At 34.5% G+C, this 15,684-nt stretch overlaps 1 long non-coding RNA gene across 1 annotated transcript in view; it reads right to left on the reverse strand.

The window, feature by feature from the left end:
• LOC307188514 overlaps nt 1-15,684 on the reverse strand; it is a 319,783-nt gene that overhangs the window by 241,462 nt on the left and 62,637 nt on the right. Inside the window, exon 2 of the long non-coding RNA XR_013828962.1 lies at nt 12,094-12,182. This is a non-coding gene — a long non-coding RNA (uncharacterized lncRNA). The remainder of the gene's footprint in view (nt 1-12,093; nt 12,183-15,684) is intronic.

Here is a 15,684-nt window from a genome sequence, read left to right on the forward strand (position 1 = left end):
ACACCATTAATCATTAGAGAAATGCAAATCCAAACTACAATGAGATATCAGCTCACACCGGTCAGAATGGCCATCATCAAAAAATCTAGAAACAGTAAATGCTGGAGAGGGTGTGGAGAAAAGGGAACACTCTTGCACTGCTGGTGGGAATGTAAATTGATACAGCCACTACGGAGAACAGTATGGACGTTCCTTAAAAACCTAAAAATAGAACTACATACGACCCAGCAATTCCACTACTGGGCATATACCCTGAGAAAACCATAATTCAAAGAGTCATGTACCAAAATGTTCATTGCAGCTCTATTTACAATAGCCAGGACATGGAAGCAACCTAAGTGTCCATCAACAGATGAATGGATAAAGAAGATGTGGCACATATATACAATGGAATATTACTCAGCCATAGAAAGAAACAAAATTGAGTTATTTGTAGTGAGGTGGATGGACCTAGAGTCTGTAATACAGAGTGAAGTCAGAAAGAGAAAAACAAATACTGTATGCTAACACATATATATGGAATCTAAAACAAAATAAGGTTATTAAGAACCTAGGGGCAGGATAGGAATAAAGACACAGATTTACTAGAGAATGGACTTGAGGATATGGGGAGGGGGAAGGGTAAGCTGTGACAAAGTGAGAGAGTGGCATGGACATATATACACTACCAAATGTAAAACAGATAGCTAGTGGGAAGCAGCCCCATAGCACAGGGAGATCAGCTCGGTGCTTTGTGACTACCTAGAGGGGTGGGATAGGGAGGGTGGGAGGAGACGCAAGAGGGAAGAGATATGGGGATATATGTATACGTATAGCTGATTCACTTTGTTATAAAGCAGAAACTAACACACCATTGTAAAGCAATTATACTACAATAAAGATGTTAAAAAAAGAAAAAGAAAAAAAGGAAAAGAAGAAATGTCCTGGGAAACAAAAAATAAGTCAAGAAGTAAGGATGAGTCCAAATGCTGACAAACTATTGAAAAACATAAAGCCCCTCCCCAAATTAATCCACAATATGACTGGTCTAGCACCGTAAAAGGATAGCATATGATGAGACAGAAATCTATCTATAAGTTATTCTAGAGTTCCTTAGATTACAGATACTATGGTATATAGCCCTGCTGAGGTACATGGAATGGTTCTTTGTTCCTGACCTCAGTAAATAACTAATAACAATAAAAAGAAAATATTTCTGAAGTTACAATGGAGTTATAAGCTTAGGGAAACTGTGAGGCCTCTGTACAGGAATAACTTCTAAGCCATAACAATATATGTGTTAAAAAAGGAGACAGCAGGCCCAAAAAGGAGTCACTTGTACTAAACCCCAGGTCAGAAGACCCAGAGTTAATACTTAACCTAATTGCAATTTCAACACCCACCCCCACAAGGAATATGACCTTTAACCATCCAACCTGGAATTTCCTGGTCAGCATGGAGGAAATCTGCTGATAGACCCTTTTCATTCCCCTTAGGAAGGTGACCTTGCCTAAAACAATGCATTCCTTGCTAATAATTTCCTTTTTTTCCTCTCCTTCTCTGCCTTTGAAAACTTTCCTTTTCTGTAGCTTGACAGAGCTGAGTTCTTTTCTATTGTTACATGGGATTTTGCCCAATTCATAAATTGTTTAATAAAGCCAATTTTATCTCTAAAATTTGCTCAGTTGAATTTTTGTTATTTAAATGTATGGCTCTAGTTATGTTAATCAAAGTAAGGAGATTTCTGTGAATTAACACCTCTTGTTACATCTATGCAAATGAAACTGGTCAAATAAAGCATAAAATTAATGATACTGGCTTATAAAATCACAAAACAAACTTATGGAATGGACATGTTTTAGGGATAACCACTTGATAAGTATGAACTATGGGAACAAAACTAACACATATCCCTGCCAACATTAGCCAAGTGTGAATAGCAAGTCCTTTGGTGGGAAGTGAGTGGTGAGCATTTTGTACCCTGAGATAAACCAAAAATAACAGGGTTTTTGCTTTTGTTCCCAGACTAATTCCTTAGATTTTCCTACAAATTATTGATTCTCTAAGGAAAACGATTTTATCATTGACTTTTTCAAAGCTGATACCTTTATAAATATGATAATCATGACAAAAAAATTTTTTTCAAATCTGAATAGACTAACTGGTAATATTGTGTTTTTCCCTTTAAATGTCTTTTGCATTTTCTATTTAATTATTCAGTCCTTCTAAGTCTGACACCCTTGCATTTCTGGTAAACAGAGTTCTCGTTCCTCAATTCTTTTGTCTCTGAGTCATTCCTTCACACAAAGGTAGTTCAAATCAAAGTTCTTCTCTGGGATATTTTGCTGGAATGATGAGAAGAGAGATTCTGATGGGATTCAGGACAGGCCACACCAAAATGTGCCACTTTGGCATATGGCTTATATGGAACTGACAATCAAGGCCCAACAGACTCAAGAAGAGCTTTTTGCCTCCCCCTCAACTGCCTAAAAGATTTTAGATAGGGAGCCTGTATCAGGAGGAGAGTTATTACAAAAGATGACCTTTTTTTTTTTTACATCAGAAAGACTTATCTGCAGAGCACGACAAACATTTTCTTTCTTTTACTTTTAAAAAATAAATTTATCTATTTATTTATTTTGGGGTGTGTTGGGTCTTCGTTTCTGTGCAAGGGCTTTCTCTAGTTGCGGCGAGCGGGGGCTACTCTTCATCGCGGTGCGCGAGCCTCTTACTGTCGCGGCCTCTCTTGTTGCGGAGCACAGGCTCCAGACACGCAGGCTCAGTAGTTGTGGCTCACGGGCCTAGTTGCTCCGTGGAATGTGGGATCTTCCCAGACCAGGGCTCGGACCCGTGTCCTCTGCATTGGCAGGCAGATTCTCAACCACTGCGCCACCAGGAAAGCCCACGGCAAACATTTGTTTACCAAACATCTGCTCTTCCCATATTCCTGTGAATTATTTTCTTCCCCTTTGAAGTCGCAGACCCCTACTCCCTTCTCCTTAGCTCAGGATGACATATAAGCTTCAATTTCCTGACTGCCAGAGAGCCTCACAACTTTGGCATTCCCATATGTACACAATGAAAGTTTTTATTTTCTGTTGTTAATCTGTATTGTGTCAATTTAATAATCAGGCCAGGCAAAGAATCTAGAAGAGAAGGAGAAGTTTTCCTCCCTTACAGCTCTTTCACACTGGAGATGAGGTTGAGAATGTGGGAGCGCAGAAATACACACTGGAACCCCAAATTTCTAGCCTCACAGTTGAAGAAAACAAAACAGATGCAAGAAGGAAGTGAACTTGTAGAAAGAAGCCAACACTACAGGAAACAGACCAGTCCCAACAGGATTAAAACAATTATATCCAATTATCCCAGACTCCTTACATCAACCCTGACCATCCTTCAATATGCTCTTATTTCCTTTTTGGCCTAAGTTAGTTCAAGCTTGTTTTTAATCCCTGATAATGAAGGGAGCCCTAACTAATCAAACAATATGGTATACTCAGAAGTATATGAAATGTTCAGGATGAGAGAAGCGGCTGTTGGGGTGAAGTCTAAAGAAGTTAGTTGGAACTTGTGTCGCCAGATGGAACAGAAAGGCTGCTTAAATCAGTTTTGCCAAGGGTGAAGATTGTCACTAAAGATTCACATGTGAATATTATCCAAATAGTGGTTTTATACCTGACACGATCAACTTTCATTTCCCTTTACAAGTTCAGTTTGGCAACTGACAATCAGTCATATTATGAGGCCTAATGGGAGAAAACTGAAGTTTGAAGGCAAATGACTGATTTTTTTTAAGGAAGAATTTTATTTTATGGTAATTCTGGTTGAAGTTTTCAACCAAAATTCAAGTTTTTGCCTGCGGAGGTTATGTGTCAACTGATGGTAGGCCAGAATTATTTTGGAAGTTGAGGTTTATCTCAGTTTCCATGCATTCAGATCCAGTTTTCCATCTTCTCTCGACAACTTTTTCACATAGAACTTAGAAATCTCCACTGATGTCCCCAGCATGTGTGCTAATTTCAACACTGTTTTTCCAAGTTTTACTCAATTCTATGCTGACTTACTTCAAGGTTCATTAAACTCCTGTGCACACTGACTTGGTCCTAAATTAGCTATTGGAAGCCTGGTGATTGACTGAACTTTTGTCACTATGGATTTGCCTTTCTTATTTTTACTAGATTGATATTCACTACTTTTTAATTTGGCGAAGTGTTTTCCTTTCCATTAAATTGATTCTCCTAGTTGATGATTACAGTGAAGCACTGTATGTGGGGAACATTATTCTAATATACCTTCTTTATCTTAAGCCCATTTCAGTCAGATTTTACCTGAGAAGGATTGCAAGCCATTGTGCACTGCTTTTAAAAATTAAGCTATTCAGTAGGTCCTTGTCAGTTATCTATTTTATATATAGTAGAGTGTATATTTTAATCCCCAAGGGAACTATACTCAATATCTTGAAATAACCTATAATGGAAAAGAATGTAAAAAAAGAATATATACATATACATATGTATAACTGAATCACTTTGAAATCAACTATATTTCAATAAAAATTTTAAAAAATAGAGCTATTTTTCTAATAGTTAAGGTGAACAGTGATTTGGGAAAATATCAACGATTGACATGAGTGAAAAGAGAATTCATAATACTTTTAAATTAATATAGTCTTGATTATTGTTTTCATATTAGTGAAAATAAAATAACTTCAGAGTAGAAGTACCAGTGCATTTTCTTTTGTCATTTACATCCTGATAGAGTATTTCTCAACTTCCCAAATTTAGTTATACTTTAAATGTTTATTGTTGAATTTTCCTGCTAACATATTACCTTTAGCAATAAGATAGAAGAATAATAAGCCAGTTAATTGGATAAGGTGTTAGCTTTTGGGTGTCTATGACACCCCAGCGTTTTGTAATTTTTTCCCCTTAAAGAAAGAAAGGACAATAGTTGACACAAAATTGCCGAACAAAGGAAAAGTGTTAAAACTGGGAAGTCTCTGATTGTGGGAATGAATTGTTAAGTGAGTTTTCCCAAGTTTACAATTAAGCTAGAATTCATAACTATGTGCTCTTTGATCCAAATACCCCAAGGGTGTGGAATCATTACACATATCATTACACATAAAAGCACAACAGGAAGTTTGATGCTTCTTTGACATAAGAATCCAGTTACACTGCAAAAGATTTTCTACTGGAAAGGCTGGATAAATGCTTAATGGTTTCTATTTTACTTATTTTTTCAAATTAAGGAGTTCTTTTAATAAGCACCTTAAATAGTGACATACCATTTTTCTTGTTTTTTTAAAGTATCGTATAGAGTCACTAATTTTAACTCAATATTCTATGTGTGTTGATCCATTATAACTATTTCTATTTTTAATCTCTCATTTTTCCAAATGTTCTTCAACGATGGTGAGGGCTTCATTAAGGGACTGCTGTATCCATTTGAACCAACTCTGTTAGTTTTTGAAAATTTGTTTGCTCATCTGAGAATATATCCCAGACTTGACCATTTCTGTTCCCAGACCTAGAATCAACTAGTGTCTCAAGGAACCTGAGTTTCTTTCAGTGATGAATGGTTTTAGAGTATATCTTCTGTAGTTTTTATGTCTTGTAGTTTCTGCCTTGTCAATTCACTGCTGGTATTTGCTTTATATTTGTTAATAATTATAACTTCATGATTAATTAGGGACCTCATTAATATAAAATGTCCTTTTTGAACTTTTAAAAATGCTTATTGTGGGTCCAATTCTACCTTCCATAATATCAATATAATACCCTCTCTTTCCTTTTAATCCACATTCGCCTAATATATCCTTTCTCATACTTTTATGCACATTATTTTGTTTCAGATGTGTCCCATATTCAGCAGTTAAATTTTACTTTGTAAGTTAATGCAAAAATTATTTTGTTTTGTTTGATGTGTTAAACGAACTTATATCACATGACATGACTTATAAGTTTTTCTAAATTCTGCCATATTATTTTTCTATTTTCTATACATACATGTGTATAAAAAGCAAACTTAAAATAATATATGTAAATTAAACAGCTGAATTTTGTGGTCTCTTCTTTACTCTTTGTACTTCTAAATTTAGTACCACTTATATCTTTGCTTTCATGGTTACTTATATAAACATATTAAATATATTTTTAGATCTCCACATATTAATTTTTGACAGTATGCCTAGGCTCCCTATTGTGATTATTAATAAAGTTGCCTTTTTACATCTGCTCCTCTCTCCCCCCTTCTTGTTTCTTTTGTTCATCATTAAATTTAGCAAATAGTTTGTTGCTTGCTAGTCTTTTAAATTTGCTTAAGCATTTACTGGGTAATCTGTTAGCTTAAAATGTTATATTTATTCCTTGATTTTACATAACAGTTAATGAACTTACTTTATTTTTCTTATTTTCCTCTCCATTCTCTTTCCTATTTTTGAATCCCCTATATTCCTCCCCTGCTTTGCCTTATGAAATCTGCACTTATTTTAATCGTTTAACTGTAGATTATTTTAGATTCCTATGCAAACAATCATGTTTTGTGACAACAGTGACAGATGTATTTCTTTATAATCCTTATGCTTTTTATTTCTTCTGCCTAATTTAAAGAACTCATTATAATTTTGAAAGAAAAAGGTGGGAGGAAATTGCAGATATCATCTAATTCCTGATCTCAAGGGGAAAACTTTTAATAAATTTCTTGTAAATCTAACTTTGGTCATTCAACTTTTCAGTTCTAGAAATTTTACTTGATCCTCTTTTTTTTAATAACAGTTTTTGAGCTGTAAGTAACATACCATAAATGTACTCTTTTAAAATGTACAATTCATTGTATATCATCTCTAAAGGTTAATTCATGTTGTAACATATATCAGCAATTCATGTCTATATTGAATAATACTTTACTGTTTAGATATACCATATTATGTTTATTCATTTATCAGTTGATGGACATTTGGTATATTTCCATTTTTGGCTATTATAAACAATGCTGTTATAAATATTCATGGACAAGTTTTTTAATAGGCATATATTTTCAATATTCCTGGCTGTATCGCTAGGAGTGTGATTACTAGGTAGTATGGTAACTCTATTTTTAACATTTTGAAGAACTGCCAACCTTTTCCAAAGTGGTTGTACCATTTTATAATCCCATCAGCAATGTAGAATTGTTTAAAATCCACATATCCTCTCCAAGCTTGCTATTGTCTATATTTTTAGATGCCTGACCTTGGGAATATTAGCAGAAGGAATTAGTGTCACAAATCTAAGTGCCCATATAAGCAAGAAGGCAGGCGAGGGTATGGGCTCTGGAGTGATTATTTTGCATAAATGAAGGAGGTTCCCAAGACAGTCCCTTGCTAACCCTAGGAATCCACTAACCCTGGGAAGAGCAGGTCCTCTCTGGTCAAGGGAGTCCCCTGATGTCAAAATATCAGATAGAGAAACTAAAAAACATGGCTAATACATATGTACCTACCATTATAATATCATATAGAAGAGTTTCACTGCCCTAAAATCCCCTGTGCTCCACCTATTCCCAGACAACCCACAGCAACCACTGCTCTTAATGAGCTCTATAATTTGCCTTTCATGGAGTGTAGTATACCTAGAATACAGTGTGTGGCCTTTTCAGACTGGCTTCTTTCACATAGCAATATGCACTTAAGCTTCCTCCATGTATTTTCATGGCTTGATATCTTATTTCTTTTATCTTTCAATAATATTCCATTGTATGGATGTACCACAATTTGTTTATCCATTCACCTACCAAAGGATGTCTTGGTTGCTTCTAATTTCTGAGAATTAAACTGCTATAAACCTTTGGGTGCAGGTGTTTGTGTGTATGTTTTCAATTCATTTGGGTAAACAGTGAGCACAGTTGGTGTATGGTAAGAGTGAGTTTAGTTTTGTAAGAAACTGCTAAACTGCCTTCCAGAATGACTGTACGATTTTTCCTTCCCACTAGCAATGAATTAGAATTCTTGTTGCTTTAATCTTCCCCAGCATTTGATGCTATCAGTGCTATGGGTTTCAGCCACTCTAATGGGTGTGTAGTTATCTGTTTTTTAAATTTGCAATTCCCTAATGACGTGTGGATGCTTTGCATCTTTTAATGTTTGTGTTTTCAAATCTTTTGTCCATGTTTAATTGGGTTAAAAGTCACACTTTTCCTGCTACACACAGTCCAGCAAATGTGTGCTTCGTTCTACATTCTCAGGAATATATGGGAGCTTTACAAAGCTTGCTATGGGCATCTTATGCCACAGCTTTTCCTTTTAAGTGTTTTAGTAAGCCTCTACTGTTATTGCTGACTCAGGGAGATTCAACATTAAACAATAATCATTGATTGTTTTCTGCAAACAACAGGTTGTTTGCATAGAGCTGAGTCAGATCGAATAAAGACAATCCCTGTGAATGGAGCATTTCCAGAGATCTGCCCCACAGGTCAAGAGTAACCATTATACGGGTGGTGGGGGGGGACTGTTGTGAACATATACTGCCTGCCCCTCCAGTGGGTAGGCTGTTCTTTTTCACAATAACTATGGTTGTGAAGTAATTTTTAACGCTACAGCAGGACTGGGGTGGTAATAGGACAAGTTAAAACACCACAAAGCTGACTGTTCTTACCCAGATTCAGCAATTTTTAAAAAATAAATGCTACCATTGTTGCAAACCTTAATTTCAAGAGTTCTGAAAATGTCAATTCTCATTTTCATTTTTTTTTTTACCAGTATTCTCGTTGCCTTTATGGAGGAGACAATTTTAAGAGATCCTTACTCTGCTATTCCTTAAGTGCTTCTCCTTGATCTCTTTTTATAGAATCAAGTTTTGTTAAAACTTTCCATATTATTATCTATGTCCTCCATTATTGCATATTTTGAATATATGCATCATGGTTGTTTAAGAATCTTGTCTACTAACTCCAATATATAGATCACCTATAAGTTTGTCTTTTCTAATTTTCTTCCACTTTTCATTCATATGGTACTGTTTCTTTGTAATACCTAGCATTTATTTGAATTAAGTATCATTGTATACATAATGTTATGGAGTATCTGGATGTTATATTCTTTTCCCAGAAATGATTCATTATTTCCTGCTCCAAATTGATAAAGTGGCACTGAATCACCTTAATTAGACCAAAGTTAGCTTAAGTCTGGGTTTCAATTTTGGAAAGGTTCTATTCACCTCAGGGTCACCTCTGTTCCAGAGACATAGCCCTTGGCAATCTTTGAAGACTGTGTTCACTATGAACCTTCCCTACTTCCTTGAACTGTGAATATTTGTCAGGAAGAGCTTAAATTTTCATTCCAGACATCGTTTTGTTTGCCTCTGTCCAAAATTGAAAAATGTCCCCACAAGTAAAGCAGCTGCACAATTTCAGCTCAGTTTTTTGATGTTCTCACTTCTCCAAAACCTTTGCCGATTTCTCATTTAAGCAGCTTTCTAATGTTTTAAATAGACCTTTTTTGTTTTATATTTTATAAATCAAAAATTCTTGTTTTTAGCAGGATTGTTTTCGCCATCTTATGTGAAAGACCAAGTATGAATACAGCAGGTTTTCCATTCATGCCGACATGTACAACTATATTCCCTTATTTCCTGAGATATAATCTATTTCATTTATATTCTATATTGATTGTGAGACATACAATGGATAATTCACTTTTATAAATAACTAATAAGCAAAGTAAGGAATATTCAAGTCTCAATTATATCAAACCTGTAAATTACAACTTGGCTGACCTTGTTTTCCTTAATTTGTTTCTTTTTTGGCCCAAAACTGACAAATTTAATATTCATCACTTTTCTCTGATTCAAATATTTTTTCCTTCAGAGGCTAATGGAATGTTAGTGAATTACAGCAGTGAATTTTTATAGTTAGGACAAAATTATCCTACCAAATATATGACAGACAATTCTACCTGAAATATTTATCTTCATTAAACTTTTCTTTTGGAATCATGATGACATATTCCAAAGAATTTTAGATTATGTTGCTCAATTTTATCTGATTCTCATTTTTGTTTTCTTTTGTTTCTTTTTCTTATGAAAACCATAAACTGAAGCAAAGTATAAAATAATGCTAGCAGCACCTTTAATAAATTGATTAGAAATGAACTCCAGTAAACTAATATGTGCTTAAAATATTTAGAAATCTAAGTTATCATTTACTATCATTATCATTTACTAATTCTATTTGGAATTACACAAACAGGTAGAAATCAAATAAAATGTGCAAGAAAGTTACAAAATAATTAAATTAAGCTTTTCAGATAGTCATATCACTATTTTTCTCTACAGTTATATTGATTTCAAATTAAATTTTAAAATAATGTTACTAGTTTTGGGATCAAAAGATATGTGTTCTGACACATAGCATACTAATTTCTGGCAGTATGCTCTCCTCTCCAGCAAGTTACTTAAATATTCGATCCTTGTTTAATTGTAAAATAACAATGTAAAACATTTCCTATTTCTATACATGTGCTTAGAGAGATTACTATATCAATTTGTATAGAACTCTAGAAAGTAAGACATTGATATCTTCATTATACAGATAAGAATCAGGTACCAAAAATAAATCAGTATATGTGAGTGCATGCATGTGTGTGTATGATCATTTATGTGATATAATTTTAGACTTAGAGGAAAGTTGGAAAAACAGTACACAAGTTCATATATCCTTTGCTCAGACTCATCAATTAAAATGTTCCACATTTGTTTTATCATGATCATTTTCTCCCTCTAACTCTATGTCTCTCTCTCTCTCTCTTTTTCTCTCCCCTTTTCTGTCTCTTTCTTTGTCTCCCTCCCAATACATGATTGTGAATTATATATATATATATATTTTCTTCTTTTTTTCCTAAACAATTTGAGTATGTCGGGTACATGGTGCTCTCTTATCCTTAGTACTTCAGTATGTATTTCCTAAGAATGAGGACTCTATTACACCACCACAATATAATTATCAAAATCAAGATATTTAACATTGATACGATGCCATCATCTAACTGCTTTTCTAACAAAGTCTGTACACAAATGTCTTCAATTGTCCCAACATTGTTCTTTAAAGTTATTTTGTTTTTATCTAGGAGGTAATCCAGAGTCACTAAGTGCATTTGTCTGTTTTCTTAGTCATCCACTACATGAAAAACTTTCTCAAACTTTTTTCCTTTCTTTTTAAAACTTAGTAGAAAAAAAATAAACAATGATTTCTGACCTTGGAAAAGCTAAAAATTTTAATGGAACTCACTTTCCTATTGGTAAGATGGGTTGTTGTAATAATTAAACGAGGTACAACATATATTAAGCATTCAGCAAAACGGTGGAACAAAGATACTATTTAAAGGACACAAAAACTGCCTTGATAATTTTGATTAATGCCCTGATCAACTTAATTTTTATCTTACATTATATTAAGTAATATCTAATCATGGTAAAATAATAACAATAGGCAAAATTTACTTAGTACCTACCATCTGTCAAGTACTATGGTAAGTTCAATACACATATTATCTTACTTATGATTAAACAATTTTCATTTTAATATGAGGAGTTTTATTATCATAATTTTATAAAATAGGAATATGAATTGCATATATAGATTATATTACCTGCCAAAGTAAATTGCTAATTAATCATAAAGGAGTTAAAGCCAGATAAACTGATTCTATAAACCATCCTTTTCTTTCCATGGTAGATTTTCTAAAATTTGTCCTATCAATTGGTGTTCTGAACAAAACTATTTAATCGTCAAAAACTCTTTTACATCATAATGTAAGAATATTTTTCAGCAGTCAACATAAATCAAAGAGAATTAAATATAGGGAAATTTATTATCACACATAACTAGGAAGTCCAAAGAAAAGACAAGTTTCAGGATTGAATTAATTCAAAATAATTTATTTTGGTTCACTTCATTATGGTTCACTTCTCTTCCCCTAACCTCCTCTAATTCTCAGCTTCATTCTCAGGCCAGTAGTCAAAGAAATGTCTCACATATCTGAACAACAATGTTCAAAAATGAACACAATATAATGTCTCTTCCTAGAGATCTGTCAGAATGAAAAAAAGAAATCACAAAAGACATCAGAAAACTTACTGTTATATTTTGGTGAATCACAGGTCCATTGGTAAATGCAGTCCTATCCAAAGGAAATGCCATACACTCCTTAACTTAGTTCTTTGATCCTGAAACAAGAAAGAGAAGATGGTCATGATCAACTTAGACCAGCCAGAGGACACTGCACCCTGAATCTACTTTATAACATAAAGGGATGAGATAGAATTTTGTGGAGACAAGAAATATATTCTCTAAAACTCTTTTTGATATTTATCACACACACATTAATACAATAAATATTCTGAGAACTCCTAAACTAAACAAACCCATTTAACTTCAAATATCCCAATATTTTCTCAAAACATATGACAGTGGCTCGGTGTTTCATAGGATAGCTATTAGCACATCAAGACACCTTATGTCCACTGCAAAATTTGAGGTATATTCTGTTCTATCTTAATAATTTTCCAAATAAATGATAGGAAATAGTAATTGCCTCCTACAAGACAGACAGACAGACACACACACACACACACACACACACACACCACTATTCCACAAATATTGGCAGAACTCTGTAAGATCTGTAGTTAAAAGGTCTAGAAAAAGTTATTTATCATTTGGTTATGATGCATCATCATATCTGTATAGTGACAAATATATCTGAACAATGTTATGATAGTAGATGAAATTACAAAGATTTAATAATGGCCAATTAGGAACTTGAAAACTAATGCTATAAAACTAGTTTTTAAACTATTATTAAATCTCTTCAGTTGCACCATCTCAAATAATATTCCTTGATTTATTTTCTTTCATATATGTGTTTGCCATTGTATTGGAAACTGTTAATCAGAAATTATAGGAAAAAAATTCCACCCACTATGCCTTCTATTCATCATCTAAAATCTGTCAAGAAAATCTGGGAATGAAAAAATTTCTGACCTTGTGATGAATGTATACAATGTATCAGATTCACACAGTGCTTTAAATACATTATCTGGTTTGATACTAACAGTAACCCTATAAAATAGATATTATTGTCATCATTTTACAGTTAAGGGATATTAAGCCACTTTGCCTCCATGTTCAAAATTTATATTTACAATATAAATTGTTATGAAAATGAAGCTAATGAAATCCTATAAAAAAGCAAGAGATCTGTCAGACAGTAAGTTCTAGATCTTGGTCTAATTTGATTCTCTGAACATTAAACTGACTTTTTTTTTTTTTTTTGCGGTACGTGGGCCTCTCACTGTTGTGGTCTCTCCCGTTGCGGAACACAGGCTCCAGACGTGCAGGCTCAGCGGCCATGGCTCACGGGCCCAGCCGCTCCGCGGCATGTGGGATCTTCCCGGACTGGGGCACGAACCCGTGTCCCCTGCATCGGCAGGTGGACTCTCAACCACTGTGCCACCAGGGAAGCCCGTAAACTGATATTTTTAATACATGACCACAATTGACCAACAACCTGTACAATTAGGATAAACTTCTTCTGAACCTCAGCACATTAGCATACCTTTCACATGGTATGCTGAAAGGAACATTCATATATAACAATAATAATGATTGAAATAAAACATACCATGACAATAACTACAGATCACTACAGATCATATGATATGCTAGATGCTTTATGCACATTATACATTCTTCTCATAATCACTTTGAGGGCTGGTATCATTATAAATCCAATGATAACTGAGGCACAGAGAATTTAGTAATTTAACTAAGTCCTTAGAGTTAAAAGTGAAGATGTAGAAAAATTTACACTTGCAGGAAAAATCCTTGCTCTAGAATAGTAGCCTATCTATACATTATCAAATAATCTTTTAAATTAAATTTTGATTAACTTATCACTTAATACCCATTTTAAAGGAATTAATTGAAACCTTTTTTCCTGAGGTAGTTTGGACATAGATACGGAAACCAGGGTTTCTTAACCTCAGCACTACAAACATTTTGTACCAGGTAATTTATCTTTTTGGAAGGAAGGGGGCTATCCTGTGCATTTCAGTATGTTTAACAGCAACCTGAACCTCTACTAACTAGAAGCCAGCAGCAAATCCCCTCCCCAAGTTGTGACAACCAATAATATTTCAAGATATTGCCAGATGTCACCTCTGTGCTGAAATAATCTCTTTGGTAAACACAGGGTAATACCTAGTGTAGAAAGGAGAAGAGAATTACTCAGTGCATGTTAACAAAAAGGTGAGAGGGAAGGGGAATGGGAGATAAAAATTACAAAAGAAAAGACATGTTATTTCAAGGAAAATTGAGATATATCAAAAGTAAGGAGAAATAAAATTCAAATGAAACCTGATAGATTAGTTGTCATGAATGTAAGTGGAGTCCGCTGACCCTCTGTGCCAATAAAAGTCAAAGGTTTGGATGAGAGGCTCTCAGGTTTTGGTTTGCATTCTTGTCACAGGAATACTTGACATAGAGTCAAATTCCAAAAAGTCGCTGCCAGATTTCTAATTAAATCTACCTTTCTGACAACACCAGTAGCCCCTCAGATGATTCAAGGGATAGAAAGAAACGTTATGAAAGGGGTCCATTTGAGTATTTGAGTTTTAGATATCAGGATTCTCTTCAGTTGGTGGTATGTTGTAAACAGAAACAATTGCTGAGAGATCCAGTTACAAACTTAGACTATTAGCTATGGGTGGGTGGGTGGGGGGCAACTTAGGCATACTGCGTAAAAACCTCATTTAACAGTGGAAAGAACGAAAGTGAATCTTAAAGTGGGTGCTGTGACTTTTCTTTACTGATAAGAGACCACCTGAAGGAAAATTAAAATATTCTTCATAACTTTCCCACCAAACATAGCCTGACTCACAGATGCAGAAGATTATTCTCACTGAAATTGTATATAGTCATCCTTCTCTTGAGATTCTACAGCTTTTCTTAAGTGGGCAGTAAGTAAATACAAAGACATAATGGTCTATTTGCAATTACAACTTCAGAATTTCATTGTATGAGGAGTTAGGAAAGGTGTGTGATCGGACAAGAGGGCTAGGGAACTTGACTGGAATCCACTTTTTTTCTTTTTTATGGGGAGAATATTGTTTTTATTTCTACTGTTAATTTATTGGAATTGTTTGAAAGAGTGATGAAGATTGTTGGGAAGATAAAGACCCTCTCTAAGGTACTGATACTCCATATCAGTTTGATTCCTCCAAAAAGCAGACACAATGATGGAAATAGATGTGCAAGTGATTTATTGGGGAAATATCTGTGAATGGCAAATGGGAGGTAAAAGGACAGCAAGAAGAGCCTTTAGACTGATGCAGGTCTAGAAGCTGTGACAAGAAAGGGGAAGGAAGGATGATTGGGCAGGAAGATTCTCAGACTGAAATGGAGTTACAAAAATGTTTCATCTAAGCCTGTGGAGTATCCTCAAATCCAAGTTTCAGTTAGAGCAGTCATGCATCCTACAAGAATGGTCCAATCATTTTCTGGGAATAGCCCAAGGGAAGCATAGCCTCAGTGCACCAATGTGGTGGTGAATCCAGAGGGCTGGAAGCAGGGACTATTAGTATGCACCTTGTAGTAGGCTCTCTTGAAGGAGATCGGAGAAGTACTTTTCCATGGTGGCCACATACCCACTCCTGCAGGTACACTTTC

Source organism: Stenella coeruleoalba, assembly GCF_951394435.1.
Source record: "Stenella coeruleoalba genome assembly, chromosome: 7".
Taxonomy (NCBI): Eukaryota; Metazoa; Chordata; class Mammalia; order Artiodactyla; family Delphinidae; genus Stenella; species Stenella coeruleoalba.